Here is a 27,823-nt window from a genome sequence, read left to right as displayed (position 1 = left end):
TATGGGCACAGCAGGGTTGACAATCCCACCACATTTATTAGTGGTAAGCTCCAGGAAATGTTCCACATAGCCCTCATAGTTTTCTGGCTTCAGACTTAAATGCATACACACACACACTCACACCATCCCTTCTTAAGTTTCCTTTGAGGTTTCAGTACACCACTCTTTTACCCTTTGGAACTGCTTCTCCCCACAGCCTCAGCAGTCTGATAACTTGCACCATCCATAGTGGCCAGCAACATGTCCTGGGAAAAGCATGTTTTGTTACCACCCGGATGACACACGGCCATACAATGCAATGTACAGTATCAACCAAGTGGTTTCCCCAAAGTTATCACTGATCTAAATGATAAAGACTTCATTACTTGTTGCCCAATCCCACAAAAAGCTCTGTTTCCCAGGTTCAATGAATTATCACCCTCTTTGAAGCCTGCAGCTATACTTAAGACTAACAAAAAAAAATCTCAGATGCTCCGCTGCATAAAAAGACAACTGGCTGAAAAAAAAGAGGAACAAAATTCTAACAAGAAGCTTCTTAAGTAGCTGGAGAGAGGTACTATATCTGTGAACTCTGCAAAAAAAAAGAGAAGTTCCATGTGGAACTGGAATTATATATACTTGAACGTGTGTGTAGATACATATACTTGTACATGTACATTTTTGTGTGTTTACATTTATTTTACGTGAGATCCAGGTTTTAAGTATGCAAGGAGAATACATGATGTATTCTTGTGTTTTTTCACCCTGTACTCTGTTGTCCAGATGTAAGCTGTGAAACACATCCAAGTTCCTTAGAAAGGGAAGTGTTGATCCAGATCAGGCTGAGCTGTTGCAGTTATCACTCCATTGAAAATGAACAACAAATTCAAATAACAGACTGTGATTGATTCTGGATCTTTCTGTTTTTTGTGTCTTTATTTTTTTTTCTCCAGTTCCCACCCCCACAGTCTCACAGTCTCTCCCCCTTCCCTACTTACCTTAAAGTTATGATGCTCTTTACTATAATAATGAATGGAATTCTCAGATTATTGTTTTAGAGGCTTAGCTGATTCTCAGTGTTTTTCTATGTGCTTACCACTTATACAAAGCAGCTTTTTCACATGTCTTTCAGCCTGTACAGCAATAGGCTTGGAGTCAGTATTCTTTTTAATACTTCCAACATATAGTTGCATTTACTGTGAAAGTTTTCTTTTTTTTCCCTCTGATTGTACTTTTGCATCCCTTTGTGTGCAGTTGCACTACACACCCATCTATGAACTTGGGCCTGCTGCCAACAAACAGAACAGCTCCCTCCTTAATTTTTTGTATTAAAACAAAATATATAACCTGAACATTGTTCAGTATACTAATCTCTAAATGCATGTTGTCTGTTGGAAACTGGCTTCCCCTCAGCATGTTATTCATTTCTAGGTAATCTCAGCTAAGAATCTTCTAGTGCTGTGACTATGGCCAGCTTTATGTTACATATTTTCCTCAGTGCAGATGTGTAGCTACTTAATGCCTATTCTTTACTTCTCTGTAAATGCTATATGGACAGAAATCATTGAGTCACCAGATCACACATTTATTTTCATTATATATTATGCTCTTTGATGTCATGTTGACATCTAATTGATGTTGTTTTTGCTTTTTTTTTTCTTTTTTTTGGTCTTTGTTTTGTTTCTTGGTTTCAATAAAAAGAGAATTTAAAAAAAGGCTGAAGAATGATGACTTAAGGCACTGACAGACATGAACATAGTATGCATCTCTTTTATGATGCGATGCTGAGTAATTGGGTATATATCTAGCTTTAGATAACATATAGGAAACCTCTGAATTTTTACTGTATAGTCAAGCATCTCTGTATGCCTAGCCTATACCTTCAAAAGAACTTTTTTCTCTAGCAAGTAGTACGTACAGAATGTTTTCAATAAGGGCTTAACCCATGATTTAAGAGCCAACAAAGACAGGTTTTCCATATAGAAATGAGAAAGCAACAGTAGAACTAAAATACAACATACTGAAGATTAAGTATGTTCCATCAACATAACAGTGCCGTATTGTGTGGTAAAGGGCAGAAGGGGATGATAAAATAGTATGTATGTCAAAAGAAAAATAAATTCAATTTAGACAAAGTACACACTTATTAACAGAGAACATCACTTACAGTTATCCAAATGGGAAGAAGGCAAGGATGAAACTAGTAGAGAATTCATTTCACAATGTGAAGTTACATTCATCATTGTTCAGAGTCCCCATCACCACCACAAAATACAGATGAGAAGTAAAAGTAATGATGAAATCCTTGCTGAAATAAAAATAATGCCTGAGTGCCCTGATTCTTCAACAGAATCAGGATTTCACTCGAAGTATTTTAGGATGCAGCTCTACTACACAGAATCTGTGGACAGTTGAGAGGAAACAGTACCCACATTTCTGCCTGGGCTCCCACAGACATCGCCAGTTCTAAGAGTCTTTACCCCGATGCTATGGACCCACTCTCTATCATCCTTGCTCTGAATGACCACTGACAGGATCAAGAAATGCCCTGGACACTACTGGTGACTTTATCAAGCATTTACTCTTAGTACCCAGTGAGTGGGAAGGAAGGAAAAAAAGAAGTCAGCCATGAGGAAACAAGCTCAGAGACCAGGTTATGCTCAGAGCTGTGAAAGAGAGGCGAACCTGTCTGACAGGGACTGGGTGGCTGCCTGGTGCCAATCTGAAAGCTTGCACTAAAGACCAAGTGAAAGGTTGAATAGAATGACTCCTGCATTGTAAGATACTGTGAGCACCTCCTCTGTGTTTGCCAGAAATGTTACAAAAATGATCAGTTATTAATTTAGTATTCTGAACCTTCCACATTTTGGGCTAGGATACAAATAGTCTGCCAGTCCAGACTGCTTATGAAAACTGGTGATTCACCTTCCACAAAGAAATGCAACTGCAATCAAATATATAAATAACAAGAAAAAAATGATGAAAGATAAAAAGAAAATGACTACTACGTTCTACATACAAGAAACACTTAATAGCATAGATTAGTATAATACTGCTCAGGTACTTCTAAAGTAAACTGTACAAAATAAATATGGATTTATAAGACAGGTAAGAAAGGTGAATTTTAAACAACAGAGCTTTGTGAAGCTGTAAATTAAGAGAAAACAAAGTTTAAAACATAAATGCTTGATATTAATCCTAGAAATTTCTACCAGTCCTACTTTGTATTAATAATTACACACAAAATTGGCAAGAGGAACAGAAAGAAAATAAGGGTTATAATTCCATCAATAAGATGAGAGAATGGAGATGAAAAATTTTTGAGCTTCACTCTCCTGATATATGCTATCAGTAGAAACAAGACAGGGAACTAAAGCCTATAACTCACCAGAGGACATGAGATATAAATCAAAGACAGGTAGAACTGAAATATACATCTCAAACGCCCATCCTTAACAGTCCTTTTTAGCTACCTCCAAAATTCCAAACTATCCTAAAAATATTTTGATTCCATTATAATTGCTTCTATGTGACATTTGCAGAAATGATTCTTTGCAACTCTGGTAAGTTTCTTTATCACTTTTGCTAGGTGAAGTAATCCTTCAATTTGCAAGCAAGTTCTCAGAAGTTCCACATTTAAGAACTGTTATTGCCAGACCTTACTGAGCTCTTGCCTTGCTCAGACTTAAATCTGAAAGCCAAGCATTATAAATGTTTATCTCATTCTAGATACTAAATAGCACACCCAGGCTCAGAAATAGATGCATTATATATGTACTGTACATTTAAACTACAAAAAGAAGGACGTTAGAAACTTTCATGAGCACCAAATAAGATCCTCGGTTCTTAAATCAATGGCTTGCACAATTTTTCATTTTCTAAACTCCCTTTAATTTCTTTGCATATTAAATCCACTTGCAGTATAAGATGGTGTTGAACGTTCTTGATGTCACACAGAAATGTATCCACTCAGTTTAAATTATACTATCCTAACACAACATTCTGCATGGCAGTACGGTGGAATACCACAAAGACCTATAGCTTACTTAAACAGCTAGCATCTTGAGACTACCAATTTTTATCTCCAGACATCAACCATCTTCAGGATTTTATGCTTTTTGAAAATATATATTTCAATACCTTCTAACTGGTTTTCAAGCCTGGGTGCTGTGGAGAACAGATGCAAAAATTTGAACAGAAACACTCCACTGTGATCCCAAAAGACTGCATAAATATCACCAGAACTACAATGAGTAAAGTGAACTGAGAAACTGAACTGGACATTCCCACTTCCTAAATCTACAAGCAAAAGCATGACCTCACTTTTATCAATATGCCATATCAGTTGAATGAAAGAATGAGAAGATATGAAGAAGTCAAGAAAACATATCAGAGTGGAAGTGATAAAAGGAGAGGGGATCCTACTGCGTTACAGATAGTGATAATAAATGCGGATTAAGTGTTGTGGGTTGGTTTATTGTTTTTTTCATAAAATCACAGAGAAGTGTATAAATTACTGAGATCATTGTGATCATTCTAGCAACCTTATAATACATTTGCTTCATTATGAACGCACCCCCTACAATTCAAAAAACTATGAAGTACATTAGGATTGTCACACAAATGTGCATCTAAATTACAAACAATACTCTTGCTAAAACAGAATTTTTTTTTATGAAGTTTGGAGGAAGTGATTTTCTGATTTTCACAGAATCACAGAAACCAAGGTTGGAAAAGACCTACAAGATCATCCAGTTCAACCATTCACCTATTACCAATAGTTCTCACTAAACCATGTCCCTCAACACAAAATCCAAACGTTCCTTGAATATCTCCAGGGTCAGTGACTCCAGCACCTCCCTGGGCAGCCCATTCCAGTGCCTGATCACTCTTTCAGAAAAGTAGTATTTCCTAACGTCCTAATTTTAAGACTGTCATACTTTTAAGAAAATGCAGAAAAACTTAAACACTGCAGGAGGGAACTCATGCTCTAGGCTTCACCAAGAAATCAACAAGGCATCTGGAATGCTACAAAAAAAACCTGCAAAATCTAGCAAATAAATCATGTAACACCCATTCAGTGTCCTACAAAGCACACAGTGGGGAGCTGACACATTATTAACTGACTGTAATTTTCACAAACTGTAACATACTAAGAGCCTTATGACATACATGTGTGAAATATATTTATATACATTATAAATATATATGTTTTTAATGTATGTTAATTGAGACGCTTCAATCACTGGATCACATCTGTCTCAAGTTATCGGCATCAAATTCATTGATTAGTACAGTAAATAAATTTGGGGAACACTTCCAGCTCAACTGTTTAGCAAAATCACAAGATAGTTTGTTACATGACAAGGGAACAGGATGAGCAATAGAGGAGATAAGCTTGGGAAGAGTGATCACAAAACAGGTCCCTCCCTTGAATATGACCCTTTACATCAAATCATATGAGAAATAAACTCACTGAATTACTGTTCTTTCAGTGGAAAAAAATCCATGAGATACAACACAGGTTCAAAGGAATCTCCTGTGCCATCCAGAGGGAAAGAACTAAAGATAAAATCATAGAATCATCAAGGTTGGAAAAGACCTCTAAGATCTAGTCCAACTGTCCAGCTGCCATCAATGTGGCGTGCTAAACCATGTTTCTTAATACCACTTCTGTGCATTTCTTGAACACCTCCTGGGATGGTGGCTCAACCACCTCCCTGAGTAGCCCATTCTATTGTCTGACCACTCTTTCAGAGAAGATGCATTTCCTAATATTCAATCTAAACCTCCCCTTGCACAACTTGAGGCCATTCCCTTTAGTCCTGTCCCCTTACCCAGGAGAAGAGGCTGATCCCCACCTTGCCACAACCTCCTTTCAAGTCACTGTAGAGGGCAATGGGGTCTCCCCTGCACCATCTCTTCTTTCCACACTAAACAATCCCAATTCCCTCAGCCACTCCTCAAAATACTTGTGCTCCAGTTTCTTCACCAGCTTCACTGCCCTTCTTGACACACTCCAGAGCCTGGATGTAGTGTAGTCCAGAGCATTTCTTGTAGTGAGGAGCCCAAAACTGAACACAATACTCACAATACTCAAGATGCAACCTCACCAAAGCTGAGTACAGGGGGACAATAACCTCCCTCTCCTGTTGGCAACACTGTTTCTGATACAAACCAGAATGCCATTGGCCTTCTTGGCAACCTCACACGCTGCTGGCTAATGTTTGCTGAGCATTGACCAACATTCCCAGGTCCTTTTCCTCTGCGCTGTCTTCCAGCCACTCTGCCCCATACCTGTAGCTATCCGTGGGGTTGTTGGGACCAAGGAGGAGGACCCAGAACTTGGTCTTGTTGAACTTCATCCCACTGGTCTCAGCCCATCAATACAGCCTGTCCTGATCCCTCTAAAGGATTTTCCTACTCTGAAGCAGATCGACACTTCCTCCCAACTTGGTGTCATCTGCAAACCTACTTAGGCTGCATCTCCTCACCCAGATCATCAATAAAGTCATTAAACAGAACAGGCCCCAATACCAGCTCCTGAGAAACACCACTCATGACCAATCACCAGCTGGTTTAACTCCATTCACCACCACTCAATGGGCCCAGCCCTCCAGCCAGTTCTATACCCAGCAGAGTACAACTTTCACCTTTCCAGGCCATAGGCTGCCAGTTTCCTGAAGATTATATGACCTCAGCTTTCAACCAGAGCATTTTTCCTTTTGCCCAGGTGAAGATTTATAAAACTTTACAGATACGAAGCTGACTCTTTCAGGAGCAGCAAGAAGTAATTCTGAAAATGACAGAACGCTGACTTCTGAAACTTACATTGTTCTGCCACACACAGAAATAACATGAAGTCTCAAAGTTTCATAGCAGAAAATGGCACTCTACCAACTCTCATAACAGCTTGTCAACCTGTAGATAGTCTGCCTGTACAGTACTTTATCTTACACTTTCACATTTACAGCCTTTTACAATACTCAGCAATTTCTATTTAAATAAAAGTAGATGGCATTTTAAAAAAATTACAAAACACAGGCTGGATGTGAAAGCTGAAAACATTTCCCTCTCTATTGTCCATTATTCATTATGTATCATTCTCTTTCTGCATGCAGGCCAAAAAAATAAATCCAATATAAACACAAAAGGCAAATAGCTTTTGAAGGCCAGGCAAATATTTGGAAAGCAAAAAAGAGATTCTGCTTTTATCTCTAGATCGTCCAACAATTTAATGGTTAGTGGAGAGGGGTTTCTTTCTTCTTTCTTTCTTGTTTTTGTTTTTGAGAGAATGCAGCAGGGGAAGGTCCACGCCACAGCTCACAGGGTGGTTATCAACCTATAAACCATAACAATTGGATAACAAAGGTTGGATAATTGCACCATGCTTGTTATCAGAACAGAGAGAAAAAGTGCCAGTGAAAAAGGGCTTTTTAGGTGACAAACTAGTGTATTAAAAAACTTGATCCAATAAAAATTTTAAACTCTGAAAATTATATGCTTGATCTTATAATCTGGTGTATGTAATTTATAAATGAAGTGCAGATGCCTGTATAGATCTTAATGATTTTAATGAGATTTCTCTGAATTCAACTAACCCCACTCCATAGACTAGAGAGAAATACTTGGGCATTCAAATATGTCACTAGTATTAAACAGAATTACAATATAAGAAAAAAATAAAGATCTGCAAGCTAAAGCAGCAAAGCTGTTAAGCCATTATCAGTGAGCCTACAATCAACTAGCAGAAAATGACTCCCTACGTGAGTATGTAGAACTAATTTGAAAACACTGCTCAGTGGGAATAAAGCTCTTGAAACCAAAATGGAATACAAAAGCTTTCTTTTATCCCTTTCTAACTAGTCTAGGATTCTCAGGTCACCAGTGAACACAAGTGCACGTGTTCAGTGGTTCAATAAAATGGGTTGATGCTCTCATGGCAATAGCAAATCTTTACCAATCTCACAAGAATTCCAGCAATTGTATAGGTAAGATACTATCTGGTCCTTTCACTCAGAGCAGGCTTGTGGCATATTTTTTGGAATATATATAAAAGCTGTATCAAAGGCCTCACCTACCTTATGAAGAAAGCTTTTCTGGCTTCCCTGTTCCTTATGTTCACAAAACATTGGGGGGGAAAACAAAAAAAAAAAGAAAAAAGAAAAAAGGGGAAAAAAGACAAATCTCAGTAACTCCATGAGAATCTTTGCTTTCTGAAATAATATATTTTAAAAAAATTAAAAATGGACAAATGCAGGAAAAAAAAATATATAATTTAGTTTGTTGTTATCTTAGAGTAGCAAGAAAAGAAGAAAAAAAAGGGGGGGAAAAACCGAATAAAATGATTAGAAGAAAAAAGAAAGAGTCACATCATAGGACTCCATAATAAAATAAAGTTTAAATCTTAGCCTCTGTATATTAGACAGTATTAAGTATGATGTGAGATAAAATGTTCAGCTCAATTAATTAGCTGGTGAGAGTGAAATTATTTATATCAAAACGACAGCATTTGGTAGTTTGCCTCCAAATCAGCTTTCATAATAAGGTTAAGTGTAATCAAGGGCCAATTTGATTTATACTCGGTTATGTTCACTCTTAGATCTCCTCCTATATAGTTAAAATTTCCAGATTAAGAGATGTGTACGTTTAGATTCTTCATTCTGTGTTCCTATATTATATCCTGTGCTTGTTATCAGGTACAATATAGCATGCTATAACACTATTTAATACATGATTTTCAACCTATAAATGTTTTTCAAACAGTAACTTAAAATTATTGTGTAACAAAGGATTCTATTTCTCCAAATTTTCAACTGTATTTCTCCATGGTTACAAACTGAGAGGTAATTTAAGAGCCATCTGCTGTAAGACTTTTCAAAAACGTAGGCACAAATATTTCAGCAGAAAAGCTCTCTTTCAGAGTATAAATAAAAAGAAACGACATTGGGATTGATCACCTGTCCATCGACTTCAAGGGTGTAGAAAAAGGTTTTATATATGTTCAAGCTGTAAAGTATGTGTACTCCATTATCTTTTATTTGAGAGAAAAGTGATAAACACATCTTCTAACTGGAAAGGTTTGATCAGCAAAGTAGGATTAATACGGGAAAAAAAATGCAGGAAACATTTATAGACAAAAACTATAGAATCATAAAGAACTATTTTCAAGCAAACAAACAAGCAAACAAAAAAAGCACCTGAAAGCTGTTTTGTTTCAGTTTTCACAACAACAACAACAAGAAAATACAGGTTAGAAGATTATTGTATTACAGAGGAAAAGGCAACACAAATAGCAAGAAAAGGAATTATACTGCAGACTAACAAATAAATTAGGGGACACCTCACATGGTGAGATTTATCAAGTTGATGATCATGCTACTTCTACAGATAAGGAATGGAAATTGGTCTATGATAGCTTTTTTCTTTAAGTTACTGGGAGGGGGGAAATCAAGCTGACAAAGATCCTTTATATGATCTCTGTAATCTCTAAAAGCAATTTAATAAATATTTTAGGTAATATGTAAGTACAACGTCCAATTCCCTCTCTGAATTGTGAGTCCTGAAGGTGCAAGGTGGATTGTCAGGATGGTTATAAGACCATTGACGTGTTGGAACTGTCTCGACCCTTTAAACTGCTACCAATATTCTGGAAGACTCAGAACTAATCAATTCTCAATATTCTGGCTGATAGTGCACTGCTCTTCTAAAATCCAGAATGTCATCTCTGCAAGTGAAATGATGCACAAGACAGACATATGTATACATAGAAGTATGAAGTTTTGTATCTAATATTAACATGAAAAGTATATAAGATATTATAATGTATGTGTATATAAATGTATATTAGATGCATGTATATATGTGTAAATATACATTTTTACATAAGTAGAGGACAGCACAGACTTGTATGTGGGCACTAATTATGTATTTCTGTGTATGCTTATATATACATACATAAACATGTAGACTTAAAAGAAATATATAACCTAGGTATACCTAGACACTGATTGGACAGACATAGAGAATATGGAAGGAATTCACTAAGTTAATTGGTAGTAAGGAGTCCTATAATAACTAATATAGTCACTATTTGACTGCATTGTCTACATCATACTGCAAGAACAAAATCTTAACTAACAAATATTCTAAAGGATTGATCACTTCCCAATCTAGGTCTAACAATTGCTGTTCAAGTTAACAAAGCTGGATATTTTTAAAATAACCATAAATTTTATTTTTTCTCTTAATTGCTTACTGCATGGTTCGTTCTCTCTAGACTTGGCTGGCATCAGCCATTTTGTACAGTTTTAATAATTTATGAAGATCTATTCAGATATATGGGCGCATTTTTAAAAGTAAAAGAGTTGCTGCACTGCTGGAGATGCAGAATTAAAATCAGAACATCACCACTGATGAATTAAAATTCAACTAAGAATTAGTTGTGTTTCAATGGTACAGATGTAGTAAATCAATCTTCCTATATTTCAACACCCACTATGCTGTTGAAAGTGTGCAGGCAATTTTGTTTCCAAGACTTCTACAATCACCTACCAGCTAAGCATGTTGACTGCACCCTTAAAGGCTAATGGTCTGACAGCACATAAATACTTTTTTTTTTTTCATTACGCCCATCAGCATTTCTAATTTATTCCCTGAAAACATCGATTTTAGGAAAATGAAAAAATGACATCTCACACACAATAGTGGTGTTACTATTGATACTAGCAGATGAAGTAGTCACTTCTCACAAATTTTACTTGCATGCTACAGGCAGCTGGCATAAGACATGGCACAGTAACTCTGGATTGCATGTCACAGTTGGAGGATGCAGGAGGGAATAATCATAGCAAAGTTCATAAACTAACTTCAGAACAATATTGACATAACTTGAAGTAGAACCTGATCCTCCCTGAAACAAATTGCTATTCCTGATTGCTTTAGCTGACTTTGACAACAATTCCAAAACTTTGCTTCTTCTTTAATGTAGAAGATCTAGACAGGCATGCACTCAGCTCCCAGGTCTGAATCCTGACAAGCAGGGAGGGTTATTATTCTCTCACTTATAACATAGCAGCTCCCTTCCTACCAGGAACATAAAACAAAACAATATTTCTCTCCTGCAGGTTTTTATCTGACCTTTACATTAAGCAACACTGCTTACCAGACAGTTGCACGGGGCCCCTAATACAATGATAGCGCTAAACAGACTAAGGGAGAAGGGGAGAGTATAAAAAATAACGTACTAAACATATTTCTCTCAAAGAAAAATCACAGACAAGAATGATTCAGCATAAGCACTAGGAATTCCTATAAATTAGTTACTCCAATAAATGCTGAAAGCTTACCCAGTTAAAAGAAGAACAAAGACGTGTATGATTTAAGTCACGTTTTTCATGGGAAAATTGAGATGTATGCTTATGTGTACGTTGTGTCTTTTTTAATCCAAGTTAATAGGAGAGTAGAACAAATATCTTTAAGTCTAAATTAAATAAATGTCACAATGAAAAGTCTGTTTGAAAGAAAATGAATGTAAATAGTTAGGATTTGCCTGCTGTAATTCACACTCAAGTTTAAAAGATGATTCTCTCACCGTAAAATGGTAGGAGACTTGCACATGCACATAAACTACTACATGTCAGAGGAACTGTGATATACAGCCTACATGAGCCACCCCTATCCATTCGGCAGAGAGGCCAAAAGAAGATCATCTCCTTTCCTGATGTCCCTAAGCAGCAGCAGCATCTGTGCATTATAGCACAGGAGCACCCAACTTTGCCTTTCTCCCAGGACAACAGAGGTTGGTCAGTCCGTCCTGTTTAATTAGAGGTCCTGACAAACCTCTGTTTTGCAGGAATACTGCTGCTTACCTCCTACACTGAACACCTGCAAAGCCCAACCTCATCAGTCTGGTTAATAAAATAGAGCAGTCTGTGGGACAACAGTCAATCTATTGTCCTTTGGGTCTCACAAACTTGGGTGAATACAATTGGAGCTAATTTGTTGGGTTTTGCTGTTTTGTGTGTGTGTGTGTGTATTTTTGTTGTGGTGGTGGCTTTTCAGCTAAAATTAAGACATTTGCAATAATTAATAACTGCACAAATGCTGATTTGTGCTATCTTGGAAGAAATGCTAATGGATTCTCCATAACAACTATAAAATACAACCAAAGCCTGTGTAGCGAAACAATAAGGGGATTACGTTTTACTCTTCTGTGGATGTTAGGAACTATCCTCCATTTCTACCACAAAACCATATTCAGACCAAAAAAAATGACACATTCGATTACTCCAGGACTTAGTAGCTGAAAATAAAATAACGTGTCTTCAAAAATTCACTGTTTCATGAGTCTTTTAAAACAGTATTAAAATACGTAGGATATAATAAAGAACACACGTAACTTCTAATGAGGAGAAAAAGGAACAAAATGTTTTCCCTTAACAACATATTCAATTAACTCTTCATGCTATTCTCCCTTTGCAGCTGTTTAAAATGCTGTTTTCCATTAGAGGGTAAAAATGCAAGTCCCAAAGCCAAAATGAAATCTTCAAAGATTTCTCTCTACATTATCAGTGATTGATCAAGAGATGATGGATACCTACAAACCTTGGCATTTTCTAAAAGCACTGAATACTTAGCAGCTTGTGCTGAGAGTAAAACCCACAAAACATTAGGCTTAGTGGTATGCTTTATTTAGTTGTTTCAATTTCATAGGCTTAAATACTTTTCAGTTCTAACATTTTAAATTTTACCTTCTTCTAAAAGTAGACTTGTGTTTCTACACATATCCTCCCTTGTCTCTCTTGTCCTCAATTTATCCTTTTTTTTATGATGCAACCTAGTAATTTTGCATCCAGCCACACAAAGCTGCTGATGCTCTGCAAGGACTCTTCAAGAGCTGGTGCTGACTGTGAGTTCCTTTGGTAACGCAGTAGCCCAGAGCACAGCAAAGCACCAGCTGCACCATATTTATCTACTTGTTTATGAAAGAGTTTCCCCCTCATTGTGTGGATAACTGACCTTAGCCATAGCTAATAAGACATGAGCTTCCTTGAACTATGCAGCTTTACACTGAATCTTATAAAATACTTCAGTGTTATCCACATAGCCTCACTGAGCTCCTAATGAACTGAAGCATATTCTCTCTCCAGTACTGTCATCAAAGATGAGGTGTGGTCCAAGAAACAAAAAGCTCTGGCCTAACCTTTGTTTTGGCCATCTGTTTCTGCAGACAATCGCCTTGCTAGCGCCAGGCTTTTATAAAGTAGAGAATGAAGCAACATGTAGATATTCAAGGTCCATCTAACGGATCGTGTCGCCTTACAGTCCCAACCACATCATAATGGGAAGGGTTTGCTTGCCTCAGGTAAGCTGCTTCAGCAGCTGCCCCTAAATTGCAGCTGTTTCCAGATGTACAGCTGGTTAGTCAGCAACCTCTAGAAATTACTCTGGAAATTCATCACAATGCCTCAAGCCTTTGAGCCAGCCAGGAGCAGAGCAGTCTGCATTGAAGAAAAGGCAGCAATTTCACTTACCATGCTCCATGAAACTAGTTCTACTAAATCAGATGATGTTCTTATCAACCTATTCCAGACACATCAAGCTAAGGCAAACTTTTTTTTAATTTTCTTCTGTTTTAAACAGACAACTGAAAAGCTACAACTGGCACAAAAGCAAGGAAAAGTAGAACCCTGAAGAAATGGCTGTGGGGGGACTTTTTTACTTTATATGATACTGTTATGTTTGTAATGAATCACTGGAATGAGCACAAAAGAGTTTCTGGTCTTTTTTCTTTTTTTTTTTTTATGTTTAAGAATATTACTTTTATCATATCCCTATAAATTATAAAGTTAAATAACAGATAATTTACAGCAGCTTAGAGCTGAGGTTTTCCAAGACTGTTTCTCTTTAGTTGCAGGTAGGTGGCATTTGATGATTTAGGATTCTGCTAGTAAACTAAAACAATGGATTTGAAAATAATTATTAAAGTCTGTCACTTGAACCAGTACAGTACCAGAGCTCAGATGTCAGCTACACGTGCATAGAAAATACAGTAAATCCTGAAATACTTCTACAAAACCCAGTTTGTCTAATTTCAGGATTAGTATGCACATAAGCAATACAACAACCTTTGATCATTCCAAATAATCACACAGCAAGTTCAATTTTGTTGGGCTTGCGCTGCTGTTGTTTTGCTGTTTTTTTTTTCCACAGACCTGCACTGGTTGTTCCTGATGATGTTCCAAGCAGAGCATTCCAAAGATTCACTCGTGCAGTAAAACATTTGAGCTCAACTCAGTTGCCAGCTCTTTCCTAATTTTACGAGTAGCTTTCCCATTCTGAATCAAGTATTCTTCTCCAACACTAGTTAGCAGAGCTTCTCTAATTTAACTTTCATTTTTGCCTTAAACATCTGGGAAACTTCATTCCCCTAATCAGTTTCTTACTTTCCTCCACTAATTACAATCTTGTTTTTCCACGTATATCATTTCCTGTGTTGATAATTCTGCATCATTGGTTTTCTTGCTCTTTATATATTCCCTAGATTTTAGTGTTCAAAGTCAGACAAAGCAGCTTACTTGTGATGTCCTTCTTCTAAAAATACTAGGATAAAATGTGCCACAAGTTATTTGCTGCCCAATATCAGAATGTTTAGCAGAGCTTCCAAAACAACTCTATCTGTTGCCCTGCTAGCTTCCTCCTCAGAAATTCTGGGATTTCTCTTTACTCAAATTCGATGAGCCACACTTTAGAGAAGCTGGACACCAGCTGCCTCTGCTCAAGTAGGCCAAAGTCACAGGTAAAACAGCGAGGCCTGTCAACCAATGTCACTTCCCTTTTCACTTTCCTCACTGCCTGTTCCTCCCTTCTTTCCCTTTCGCCTTTGCCCTAGGCCGCATCAAAAAAATTTCTTCTTCTCTATGTGGCTCATGAAAGGTTTCCATGTCGAACTAAATTGCTACAGGAGCTCAGCCTCCAGACTTTGGTCGCTTTGCTTTTAATCTGTTGTTTTTCTTTTTAAATTCTTATAACACCACAATCTCAGTCAGGCAGCTTTCAGGCTGTTACATAGAAATAAGTTAAAACCTGAGAATTACGAACTCTCTTTCACCACAGCAACACTATACGCATATTTAATACTATTCTACAAGCAAATCAGAATTTTTTTAAATGCTGCTAATTCAAGTGACAGTGTCCAACTTAGGAAAAAAAATCACACAACACTGTAAACACTTTCTAAGTTCTACGGTATTTAGCTGCTACTATTTACAACATTTTACACATATAGTAAACAAAATGTTGAAGGCTGTTGCAAATATAAGTGCTCACACTACCTACTGGCTAATATAATCAATATAAATATAGAAGGCAAATTTCAAAGTTTTCCCATGACAGAGTTATGAGACTTCAGTAAAATCAGTAAAATTAGAAGATTATGTCCAATTGATCTAATGTTTTGATTTGCAATTCTCTATATAAGCATGGTGGCACGTTTACCAAACATCCATTTTCTTATAACTCAAGATCATAGATTTTGAAGCCCCACGAAAAAAAAAATATATATATATATAAAAAATATTTTGAAATATAAAAATATAATGAAAACAAACATGTTTGCAGCATTTCGAAACAAATTTGAATATGTCATTCATACTATGTGAAAACTGGAGTCTAATAACCCTGAAAAAGCTCTGCAACATAAAAGCTTCCATAAACTTCCACAATAAGTTCAAGAACAACGAAAGAAAGAATTATAAAGTACATTTGTTTGCTGTTGCAAAGAACTCTTCAGGTTTTGTGATCAGTTCTCACACTTAGCCATAAGACAATAAAAAACTGTTAAGATATTTCACAGTTAAATATGCTCCATAGTTCATAGTACTTCTTACCAACATTAAAGCACAGTTTGATTTCATTCATTTGAGGAAATTGAGGATCAACACATGCTGTTTCATCTGCTGACAGCTTAAGTAAATCAACTAAGATTCTTTAAAATCTAAATTCTTCAGTGAAAAGCAAATAAAAGATTTTATTTCTTTGAGAAGATGTCTGGCTTACCTGGCTTTGCCATTCCACACCGACAGTCCGAACAATATTATCAGCTCTTCAGGTACTAATTCTTGCTAACTGGAAGGATATTTTCTCTCTTGCTGGATTAATAATCAACTTTCCTGATAGTTCATTTGTAATTCTCTTCTGGTTAACCCTTTGTATAGCTCCCATTTTGCATTCAGCAGCCTACACTGTGCAGTTCATTTTAATATGAAAGTAACAAAATATTTGAAAGTAAGCACACATAATAAATACAGTTCTAAAGAGGAAGCTTAAGACTAGATTATTTCAAAAAGCTAAAAACTTATTAATATTTAAACTAAGATTTTCTTTTCCTTAGAGTCTCTACTTACTAAACCTAGGAGCTAAGTAAACCAATGCATCCACAAGCTGAAAGCTGGTAAGTCCACTGGCTCAAAAGACAGCATGCTCCCAAATAGCTACTCGCCTCTTCAGCGTACGTGTAAATATGACACATCTGCTGAACTCTGAAAATAACATTTTTTATTATTGAATACTGTGCTGAAAAATTACCACACTTATCAGTTCGTGCAAGGCCGTCCATCTGTGTTGTCAGAAAGCAAGAGCAAGAGTGGCTGGGAGTAAAACTGAGATAAGAGAGGCCCAGAATAGCTAAAAAGGGGAGTTCAAACAAGGTCAGCACCGTTTAAGATGGGATACCTAATAATTACATATAGTTTATTTTTCCAAAATAATAGGAGTGAATTATACACACATTTTATCAGTTTCATAAGAATTCAATGCATTTTGGCAGCTCTGCTGTAGAAGTAAAGAGATTATAAAAAGAAAGCCAGGAAATGGTATTAGAGATCTAGTAGAAAAAGGTGAAGCAATCTGGAAATCTAGACCTGAAGAAACTGGTCTTTATTTTGGAGACAAAAGATGGACCTTGGGATGTGCTTTGTGTGTGGACAGAGGGAAGACAAAAACTTGTTTTGTGGTTTTCTAAGACATCATTCTGTAAAACTGAGAAATCATAAGAAAAGTCCTGCTTTTCATTCCTTTTTTTTTTCCTTTTTTTTTTTTTTTTAACAATTACTTGGGGTTTTTGGATGCTACGGGAAAAAATATAAGAGATGATAGTTTTGTCTACTAACAGAAACGCTTTCCTCATAAATTGTGTTTTATTAAACTTACGCTGTGTTTTATTAAATAATATTGCAGAATTTTTGTTTCTCCCTTAAATACAAGGACATAGTCACCTAAAGTTACTGCTGAGCACAGAAGAGACTTTAGCTATTTCCCTTTATGTAAGAGAAGTCCAATAGCAAATCTGTTTTAACACAACTGTAGGTCTCTGCTCTCTCTACTGCAGCAACTAATGCAGTTTGCTGTAAACTTTCTCTGATATTTGCTATAGAATTTATGATAAGATGCTATAAAGTGTTGAAGGAAATTTATTTCATATTTATAGTTAATTTTATTCTGTGTGCGTTTGAAGGAAAACCTTTTAGGAGCACCAATAATGTGAGAAAGCTACAACAACTAAATTTATTGTTAAGTATCGCATCAGTGGTACTCCTGGGGGCTCCTCTTCATGGGAAGAAAGCTTAAACAACATTTCCTAACACATTGGATTGCTTCCCAGAGATGTGATGGCCTACAGAGGCTGTGCTGAACAAAGCAGGCTGAAATAGTAAGTCAGTAAACAACCCTTTTCAGAGGATGGTCACAAATAAGTGCAACTTTGTTTAATAAAGGCAAATCATAGCTATCTTTTGTTCTTCAGAAGGGGCATTATCTTCCTCTCCTGTTTCACCTGACTAAGCTGGTGGTATCTCTTCCATCACCTGACTTCGTGGTTGGCTAGAAATAATGGGGCAGAACAATCCCCCATTGTTTCCAAGAGACAATGACCTTTCATGTCCTTGAAGCTCGCCATGACCTTTCATCTCTCCTAGCCTTCAATGGGCTCTCCTAACAACTAAAACTACACTCAGTTAGGCTGAATTCCAGATTGTCATAAAAAGCCCTGTCCTTTCCAAACAAAACCAATTTTTACACCAAGGTGGAGGAGAAACACAGGTCCATTGTTCCCTCACAGATGGAAGTTAGAGTTACTAAGGCAACAGCTCTAATCCCCCTTTTTACCACCTTTTTCACATCACTGGCCTATCAAGTGTGCTACCTTTTAACTCATAAGCTCAAAAGCTGGTAGTCTAACTGACTGCCCTAATTAGCTACGATTTTCACAGTATAGACAACATGATGAGCTAATCGAAATTTGCAAAATAATGACGTACCTCCAGCAAATATTCCTCCTCCTGAGGCCCAGTCTTAGAATAACAATAATGAGACCATTATTAGAGGAGGGCATTAAAATGCTGCACTGCTGCTAAACAGAGAACTTAATTGTTCTGGTCTTGTCCATTGAATCAACAACCTATTGTTGTGGACTTGAAAAATAAAGGACTGGAGAATGGGTGCCATAATGATTGGTCTGTGCTGCCATACCAGCACTCTGTAGAATTGTTTTCCTTTTGAAACTCTTGATGGACTAGTAGTTTTGTTTAAAAGTAATATAAAAGGCAATTGTCTGGATAAAAAGTCCTATTTATTGAAATCCTTAGAAGCAGTTGCATGGGTTTGTTCATGACCCCCAAGACAAAAACAGAAGGATCATAATAATGCTATTTGTAGAGACCAATGCTTGCAGTGACACTAGATAACACTGTCCTGTCTGGATACTGTAAAAGGAAGGAAGGCATTTCCTTTCCAGACAGAAATAATGACAGAAGGTCAGATACTGGATAGATCCAATTCATCTCTAAAAAGGAAGATGATTTATTACATAAAAAAAAAAGAAGAAGAAGAAGAAGAAGGAAGAAAAAGCAGAAACTATAATTTTTGGTCATAGTTTAGCATTTGGGGTATAGATAAAACATACAAAGGTGTTAATGTTAGTCACAACATATGACTTCTTTTGTTTGCTTGGTTATTAAAAATGACTGACTGGAGTTTTTTCCATGCATTTTATGAAATTATTTCCTCAGCTTAGACATTGGGAAACTGAATAATAAATACACCTTGAAATGTTAGTGACTCAGCTGATGTAAATGGTAATTTACTGTTAGCTTAGGAAAATCTAATCTATATTTCAAATTGGGACTGGGAAGAAAAGATATCTACAGTTTTTTTTCTGTATTAATTGTTGAGGAAATTAAACATACAGTTGTTTATGAACTATTTAAGATATACATGATCTGGAAAAAAATATATCCCAAATTTAAAAAAAACAATTGTATTACATACTCCTTTTAAGTAATACTGTATAAGCAATAATAGATTTACACTTTGCAACAGAAATTTAAACTGTGACAGTGTATTTTTGTTGTTGTTGTTTGCTTGTTTTATAGCTACCTCTTTTAATGCATTCTCATATATAAATGGCTCAAAAATAGCCCATGTCTCTAGGTTAACATAAACAACAAGAAACAACCGAATTTAGGCTAGCAACAAGTACCCATGGGAACTTTGTTATTTATTTCAATGGGAAAAACTTTAGGTTTTAATTTTTTATTATTCATGCCAACATACTGTAAACCTAAATGAAACCACAAAAAGGGAAAAAGGGAGAGGAAAAAAAAAAAGAAAAAGAAAACTTAAAAGTTAAAGGTTAATCCAAACGGCATTTTCAGCAGTTCATAGAACTGCTCACATAGAGTTGTCTTGCATGCACTCACAGTGCACGTTTTTCTTTAAACTCAGGATCTTTTCTCTCGTAAATTGAAAAATGCCTAATATAAAGAAGTATTAAATTGTAAATAAGACCTCTTGCTTCATTCAATCCATGCTTTGCTTCATTTATCTTCATCTTGTTAGGCTAAATTAATTAACAATCTCTGTGTTGCACACTTTCTCTTTTCATTACATCAAATAATGGCCTGGATATGGGAGAAAACCCTCACAACAGGGATCTTGAAACACTACCTTGAGGAAGAGTCTCTTACATATGTATTGCTTTAGCAATATTAACGAGCTAGATGTTGCAACATTGATTAAATAGATTCTTCATTGCTTTAAAGTAATGATCCTGATTTTGTGAGAAATAAAAATACTTTTTCTTAAAAAAAAAGAGGATTGCAATAGATCACTCTGATACAATCTGCAAGCCACAAGTCACTAGGACAAAAAAAAAAAAGTACATAAATTTATAATTAGCCTTCCTCAATGCTTTAATATAAAAAAAATTGTACTTGACTACAATTTCTGAGCAACTGTGCACACAGTTCCAAATATATTAATGTGATAAGCCATTCAAACCATGATGCTGTGCCATTTGCCTGTGAATGTTCTGTACATAATTAATTGGATGACTGGGACAGTTTCATTGGTAAATCTGGTTATTTTAATACTGTAATGGGGAGCAATGTGCTGAACTATTAGAGAAGTTTTCTTCCTTTAACCTACATTATGGCATCTAGAGCAAAAGGACAAACCAGTAAAGCCTTTTTTAATCTCGCTCTGATCAAACAGCCCTCTTTCTCCAATCACAGCTTTGTGCGTGATATCTTTCTGCTAGTGTTTCTTATTTAATTAAAACAGACACTGACAGAAGGACATGGATTAGGACTGTAATGATGCATTTACTTAGATTAATCGGAGGCTCCTTTTGGAGTAATGGCTTAAACAAAGAACAAAAGGAAATTGTTATGAAACAGCCTTTTATCCCAGGCAAAGGTCACATTATAAGGTTTTTAATTTTGTCAGCCTCCGTTATATTGGGCCTTGCCACTGGAACATGAGAAGTGCTTCTCTCCCCTTCTCCCTCGAGTCAAGCCAGTTATTATAACACAGCCATTAAAGCTGCAAATTAAAATGTCTGATTTTAAAACATGTTGCTTAGCTTTCAAAATCCTCTAATTAGCATGTTGTATATTGTTGTGAAGGAAAGGAACCTAAAATGCTAATGACCTGCTGCCAGGTGACCACACTGCTGTGCAAAATAGTATGGACCCTTTCAAGTAGCAATAATAATAATAATGCCCTGCCTTTACAAATTACCCAGCTCCAGGTCTACTCTGTACCAAATGCTTAAAGAAACAAGCATGCATCCAGCCAAAGATCAGAGTTCAGCAGTCAGCACAAGAGATTGTTGTATGTTAACTGGAAAGATGACCGTAAGACTCTGTAAGGGAAGAGAAAACCATCTGAAGCCACCACAGGTACAGTGACACTTGCAAAAGGCACAGAGAAGAGCATAAGCAGAAAGCTTTTACCCTCTCAGGTAGAAACCGCAGGTGCACTTGTGGAAATCTCAGGGTGGAAGACTCAGGTAGCTGCTTCAGTGCTTTATTTACAAAAAGGCAATAATGCATGAAAAGACTCCAAACAGGTTTATTTTGTCTCCTCACAGTTTCCCATTTATTGTAAGAAGTTCACTGAACATAAAATTAAGCTAAAAACTTCCAAATCTGCATTTTTTGCTTGTAACTTGTGATATCTTCTCTAAAACATTTTACAGGAGGAAGTCTGACAATGCAACTTGAAAGACTCAAGCAAAGCAGAAAACATTTTCTTAAACCATATCAGACTTGAAGATCTGATTTTTGAATCCTGAGTTTTAGCAAGCTTACTCATTTCCCATAAAATTTTCAAGAAAAATACTGTCATCATAAGTGACAGAATGTGCTGCAACTTCCTTTATGAAACTGGAGCCGCAAAAATATTTATTTAGTCTTCTGCATCACCTAAGCTGTTCACAGAACCAACCCTTCTCCGGTCACAGAGGCCACATCTCTGGCAAGCTGAAATGTCACACAGTACCTAGAGACACACAACACTATACCAGCAAAGAAGCTAAAGCTTGCTGACAGCACCAATATTGGGTCCAAGCAGCAGCGGTCCAGGCACACAGAGAATACCTTCTTGAAAAGTCCAGAATAATTAGCTGGGCACTCAGGATTGATTACATTCAACCTGTTTGTTTGTTTGCTTTACCAACAGTTGAGGAAATAAAACTTTTTCTGTAACTTGCTGCTTTAGCTCTAAGTTTCCTGGTCCAACCACCTCCAAATACATCAGTGCAGCATGACAGTGTTCTGAGATCTCACTAGTAGGAAGTTGAATGAGATGTTAAGAGCAGTGCTGGCCTCAATGGCTGCTCATACATAGAACTCTCCTACACTTCAAGTGATCCCTAAATGACCAGTGAGGACAAAGTGACTGCAAAGGGGATTTTCAGTCATTTTTATCCCTCACTGCATTCTTAGAAGGCCTACTTAGAAGTACATACTTACATACTTAGAAGGCCAACAGTCCAGAAACAAAGTCCTGTGTGATTCCAAATGCCAGCACTCCCCAAAGCAATTGTACTACAATCAGTCCCTCCCCAGATACACCACAAGCGAGCCATGTTAAGCAAATATAATATAAAGATGACCATGGGTATGGTTTCATCTCAAACCCACACATCTACACTCTGCTCTATTTCACATAGTATCCAGATTCTGCCACCTTTTTGTCACTACACTCCTTCAGAGTACAATCAAATTCTGAAAAAAATCAACTTGCCCTTGAAAACAATTACATGTAAGTCACTGAAATGGCCTACATAAAAAACGAAAATACACTTAATTCCAAAAAAAGTAAATTCAACTAAGTTAGCCCTCAAGCACTTGAGTTGTTTAAAAGTTGAACAAAAAAAAGTCTGGTAAATGACACGCTAGTAAAAACTATGTAGTAATGCTCACTCGCACTGTGGTTGAAAATATGCTGACCTTCACGACAGCATTCTACAACTCGAAGGTACCACTGCCATCAGCCATTGCCATCCTTTACTTATTTAAACTTAACTGCTATGCTGCCAGAGAAACCAAGTCTTGAGGTAAGAAAACCCATTTCCACAGATACGTGCATCATTCACTTGTGTTCCTCAGTTGCCTCTGAGATGTTAGTTTTTCAAACCATCTCTGTGAGACAGAAAGCTTACTGCTAAGATTATTTATAAAACAAATAGAGTAGCATCAAATGAAGACGAGGCTTTGTGCAAAGTGACAGGTGGCTCCACTCTTAAAAACTTGCAGCCAGGAAATTCACATTATTTTCATTTGTGGCTGTGCACAAACTGTGTTTGTAGAATTCATTCTAACAAAGTATTTAAAAGTATCTTGCAGTGGTTACTACATTGGCATGCACCACGCAGCCACACCGTTCCCCAAAAGTTCTATTTGTTCCTTAAAATATGCAATATACACTATTGCTCTTTTAGTGAACAAGTAATAAAATCTGCATTAGTATCCTACACAGAACGTGAATTCATGCTTTAAGATCAGAGCGGCTTAGATAGCAAATTATCTGCATCATTTCACATTTACTAGCTAGAGACCTGTCCGGGTACAGTCTGCATACAGACAGCATTAGAACAATCAGTGCCTACACGGATGCAGCACCACGTCCTGTGGTTTTTGCTGAATATCCACTTATACTATAAATCAAAGAACAACAGTAATCCCATAATCTAAGACTTCAGTGTAGGAGTCTGACGAGACTCAGGCTGGCACAGCAGCAGTAACTGACATGGCACAGTGGAAACACCAGCAATGCAGAAATCATGCTGGTGCGGTGCAGAATAAGAGACTGATTGGTCTCTGATTCATTATGAGTTCAACTGGACCCATCAAAGCACGTCTCTGTCATGATAATCCCACAGACTCTGGAGGCCAATGCAGAGCAGAAAAGACAGTCTACTCTCACCTGAACACAGCTTTTATGCACACAAGGTCAAAATATGCTCTGCACTGAAGTTGGCTTTTTATTTAAGTTGCCTCACAGCTAAGTCACTATCCAGACTTGTATCAAACAGAACCCATATAATATAGAACTATATGGAACCCATATAACACCATATAATGAAAACCAATCCTGTTCTTCAAGTAAACGTGCCCCCAACCACTAACACTGAATATACAGAACAGCAATTTTCTCTATCATCATGTACCCTGAAACAAGAATAGTGCATGCATCTGAGCACCAATAACAGCTCTTTAGTTTGTCTCATTACGTACAGCCTCTCTCAGATTTTTTCATGTACCTTTCTCTACAGATTCTCTGCATCCTATTCCACCCTGGTCAGTCCCTACTGGTATTGCTATATGCACAGTTTGTACACATGTCAGGTAAGAGAAATCAGAAGTGTCTGATTTTTTTGGCTTCCCAGAATGCTGTGTTTAGGTCATATAAAGTAGTTTTGTTACTCCAAAAAACTACAGCAATAAGTAACATAAATATTTCATTTAAAGGTCACTTATCATCACTTTATACACCTCTAGAAATTCTTCCTACTATTTAATTCTTCATGCAAAATCAGATATTTTGCCTCATTACAAAACTTAATTCCTACCTGGTTTGTGATGTAATGTTCAAAACAGGGTCCCTTATACATTTCTTACTCTATTTTGGAACTGTTGTCCCTATGAACACACCAATGAGCTTTCTGATCTAACACCCTAAACTCTTCACAACTGTAGCCTTCATTTTTCCAAATCTACTAATTTTTTAAGTCATTAAGATAAACTAGATAAATGAATCACAGTCAGCTCTCCGCTCTTTCAGATATTACTGCTTGTTTTCAATAAATAGTAGAGCTGTTGTATTCCAAACTCTTTTCTGAAAGAAAATACTGATCTACGCAATTCAGCACTGATTTTAACAAGGGGCAGAAATTAAGTCGTTAAACAGTTTCACATTATATGTAATAGTAAAGCTACTCAATACACTTCCACATGCAGATGATATGCTCAATGAGCATTTCAAAAAATATTGATGCATTTTTGTACACAAAAGTAGCCTGCACAAATTATGTGAAAATTTCACTGCAATTAAGTGAAAGGAAAATTACCTATATGCATGCTTGGCTTGAATTTCAGTATAGAAACACACGCTAGGTTTCAAGAGAAACTGGGCCAAACATAACTGCTAAGGGATTTAAGTTTGCTGGTTTAAACAATGTGAAGAAGTTCATACACAGGCATCATGCATATATAACTACATAGGCTCACATTCACATACAAAAGATAGCCACGTGGCGATTCTCAGTCTCTCCTCAAAACAAAATTCCCTAGGCACCTTCAAGCATTTAACTTACAATCTTCCCACTAGTCACAATTTCCCAATCAGTGTTGCATAGGAAGGAGGCACAGAGAAGAAAAAGGACTATTTTTGACTCTGTACCCAGCATTCTAATTACTTTTTTATGCCTTGGTTTATCCATGTGTAAAACAGGAGAAACAATTCTTTATAAATCACCTTTCTAAACTGCTTTGAGATCTGCTGATAAAACAAGGTGTATGAGGGAAACTGAATTGCTAAGCAGTCTGAAAGAGATATCCCTCAAAAAGGGAAAAGAAAAAAAAAAAAGCAAAGTTGTTTTTCCTTTTTCTACCACTAAAACTTTCAATACCCAATCAAGCAGCCACGCTACTGCATTGGTCTATCACAAAGTGGATCAGAACAGACAAATTAATCAAGTCAGGACAGTGAGTGCACTTTGTTTACACGCTATATCCTGTACGTATCTTTCTTAGGTTCAGACTGAAATCCAGCTCCAGCTGCAACAGCTTTCAGGCTGACAGATCCCTCTGGAGCTGTGCCATGCAGAGCTTCAGACCTGGAAGGTGCTGCAAGCATGCACTTCCACTACGCTGCTCAGACATGTATACATCACATGTTCACACTTTCAACATCCCTTCAAAGGTATACTTGTTGCAGTTTAATAATGTGCAGCATCTAAACTTTGGGCAGCCATTTCTTTTGCCCATGTTTTATCATGATTTTAAGTCTTTCATTTCTGAAGAACGGAATTAAAATACATAACCTGTTAGAAAGGAGATATTCTTAACTACAGTACAGAGATTCATTTATAGTCCATTCTCAAAGAGTTTAGGTCAATAGACTTTGCTAATGTGCCATTTTTTATATATATTCATATTTTGGGCAGCATCTAAATTTTTACAAAATTCCCACTGCTGACACAGCCAGCAACTGTTTCACGCTGCTGGAAACGAAAGTGGTTTAGATCAGCAAAGTAAAACAAAGTTGAACCACCTAAATTATTGTACTCATTCAGTTTCACCAAGCTGTAAGTCACATACATCGAGTACAAGAAAACATGGTGTGGTTATGAAATCTTGTTGATAATCACAGAGAACAAGCTGTAAAACATGCTTGTTCTGTGACATTTGTGAAAAACGAGATAATCCCTAATGGACTTTGAAAACATTGGCTTTCTGATTTTTCATGCACATATTTATATGTTGATACATATACACAAATACATTCAGATACGTGTGTGCATATGTATACATGTCTAAGCACACACTCATGTTTAAGCAAAGTTATTAGCTTTTCTTCATAGCCAGTTGGCAATGTAGCCATTTCTCATTTGAAAAGAAGGAGGAGGTGCCTGAAAGAGGATACCACAAGTGTAGGACAAACAAATGCCTTAGGAATCAGAGCAGCATTAATGGCAGGAGAATGAGAGAGGCAAGAGCTTAGGAGAGCGCAAGGACTCCCTTCAAAACCCCAGGAACTTCCTACAAGATCTGCATTTGACAGCAAACCTTGGTGAACGTTTCCTTCTGAAGGCCTACTGCAGGTAAGGAGAAGAGTTGTGGGAAACCAAAGAGTTAAAATTATAAGTTTATACAGAACTCTGAGATAATCACAGAGAAAATGATTAGGTCCTAGACAGAGATTGTGTTTTGCTTTATTTTTGCCCTCAAGCCTGCACCTTTTGTCATAATGAAATGCATACTCAGCCTTCACTTGGTGAAATATTTGTGTTTCCATGCAGTTAAACAAATGGGTTTTTTATTTTCTTTTAAAAATCGCCTCCCACCCATGTTTCCCAAAACAATTGCCATTTGAATATCATGAACAAGCTGGGCAGTAGTCTTCCCTTGCCTCCATTAAAAGTGCTCTTTCCTTATTTCATCGGCCAGAACGTATGGGAAAATGACAGGACTTCTCAAATAATGGAAGACATCTGAAAGGAATTCTAATTCCACAGTATTTCCACATTGCCATATAACTCACGGCATATAATTGGCATTTTTAGCACAGACAGGAACAGAAGATCAAGGTAATCTTATTTATTTTACAAACTGATATTCAAGATTCCATCGTGTGTTCTTTTTCCTCTATTTTTCTTTTCCTGATTCTTTGCATGAAATATGAAGAACTCACAGGTACGATTATCAGATTTATGATGTATGCTTGCTATATCGCACATTATAGTCTCACAGTTGTTTGCCCTGCAGTATGGAAGATTTGCATAGTGTTTAAATGGGAGAGATCTGTACAAACTATAGTTAAAATATTATTACATTTATGTGTTTTTCTATATGAACTAGTAAAAAAAATAATTTTATATTCTACTTTAGGGCAACATTTTACTACAATTAAATGAAAAGGCTTAGCTCTGCTACTTCTTTGAAAAGAATCATGACCAAAAAGATACATTTTAGGAACCATAACCAGAAGATTATAAAGAAATTCTATTTCCATATGAGGTAATATCACAACCAAATATACTTTGTTGATACTTAAAATCTGTATGTCTTCCTTTTTGTAATTCTTTCATCTGTGTGTGGAATTTATAGAGGAGCTTTGAGAGAGAAAAGAATGAAGCACTGGCCTTTAATCCGGAGGGTTATTTCGTCTTGTGTTGTGTTTTTTTGTTTGTTTGTTCATTTATTTTTTAAATTCATTATCTGCTCCCTTCCCATCACTGCTGACCATCAGTGCAGCACCGTACCTCCAGCTGTGAGCT

At 36.7% G+C, this 27,823-nt stretch overlaps 1 protein-coding gene across 9 annotated transcripts in view; it reads right to left on the bottom strand.

Annotated features, from left to right (window-relative positions):
• The window catches only part of SOX6 (SRY-box transcription factor 6), a 366,568-nt gene that overhangs the window by 245,866 nt on the left and 92,879 nt on the right, over nt 1-27,823 (bottom strand). For 7 of the 9 annotated variants that reach the window (XM_042881825.1, XM_042881827.1, XM_042881826.1 and 4 more), the window contains exon 1: nt 16,039-16,586. The exons of the other annotated variants lie outside the window; for them this stretch is intronic. The gene's annotated coding sequence lies outside the window, so the exon portion shown is untranslated. Of the gene's footprint in view, nt 1-16,038; nt 16,587-27,823 lie in introns of those variants that run through there. 9 annotated transcript variants of the gene reach the window in all.

This window comes from Lagopus leucura, unplaced genomic scaffold (assembly GCF_019238085.1).
Source record: "Lagopus leucura isolate 7727_CA_CO unplaced genomic scaffold, USGS_WTPT01 Super-Scaffold_100033, whole genome shotgun sequence".
Taxonomy (NCBI): Eukaryota; Metazoa; Chordata; class Aves; order Galliformes; family Phasianidae; genus Lagopus; species Lagopus leucura.
Note: the sequence above shows the minus strand (reverse complement) of the source record. Positions and strands in the feature narration are given on the sequence as shown.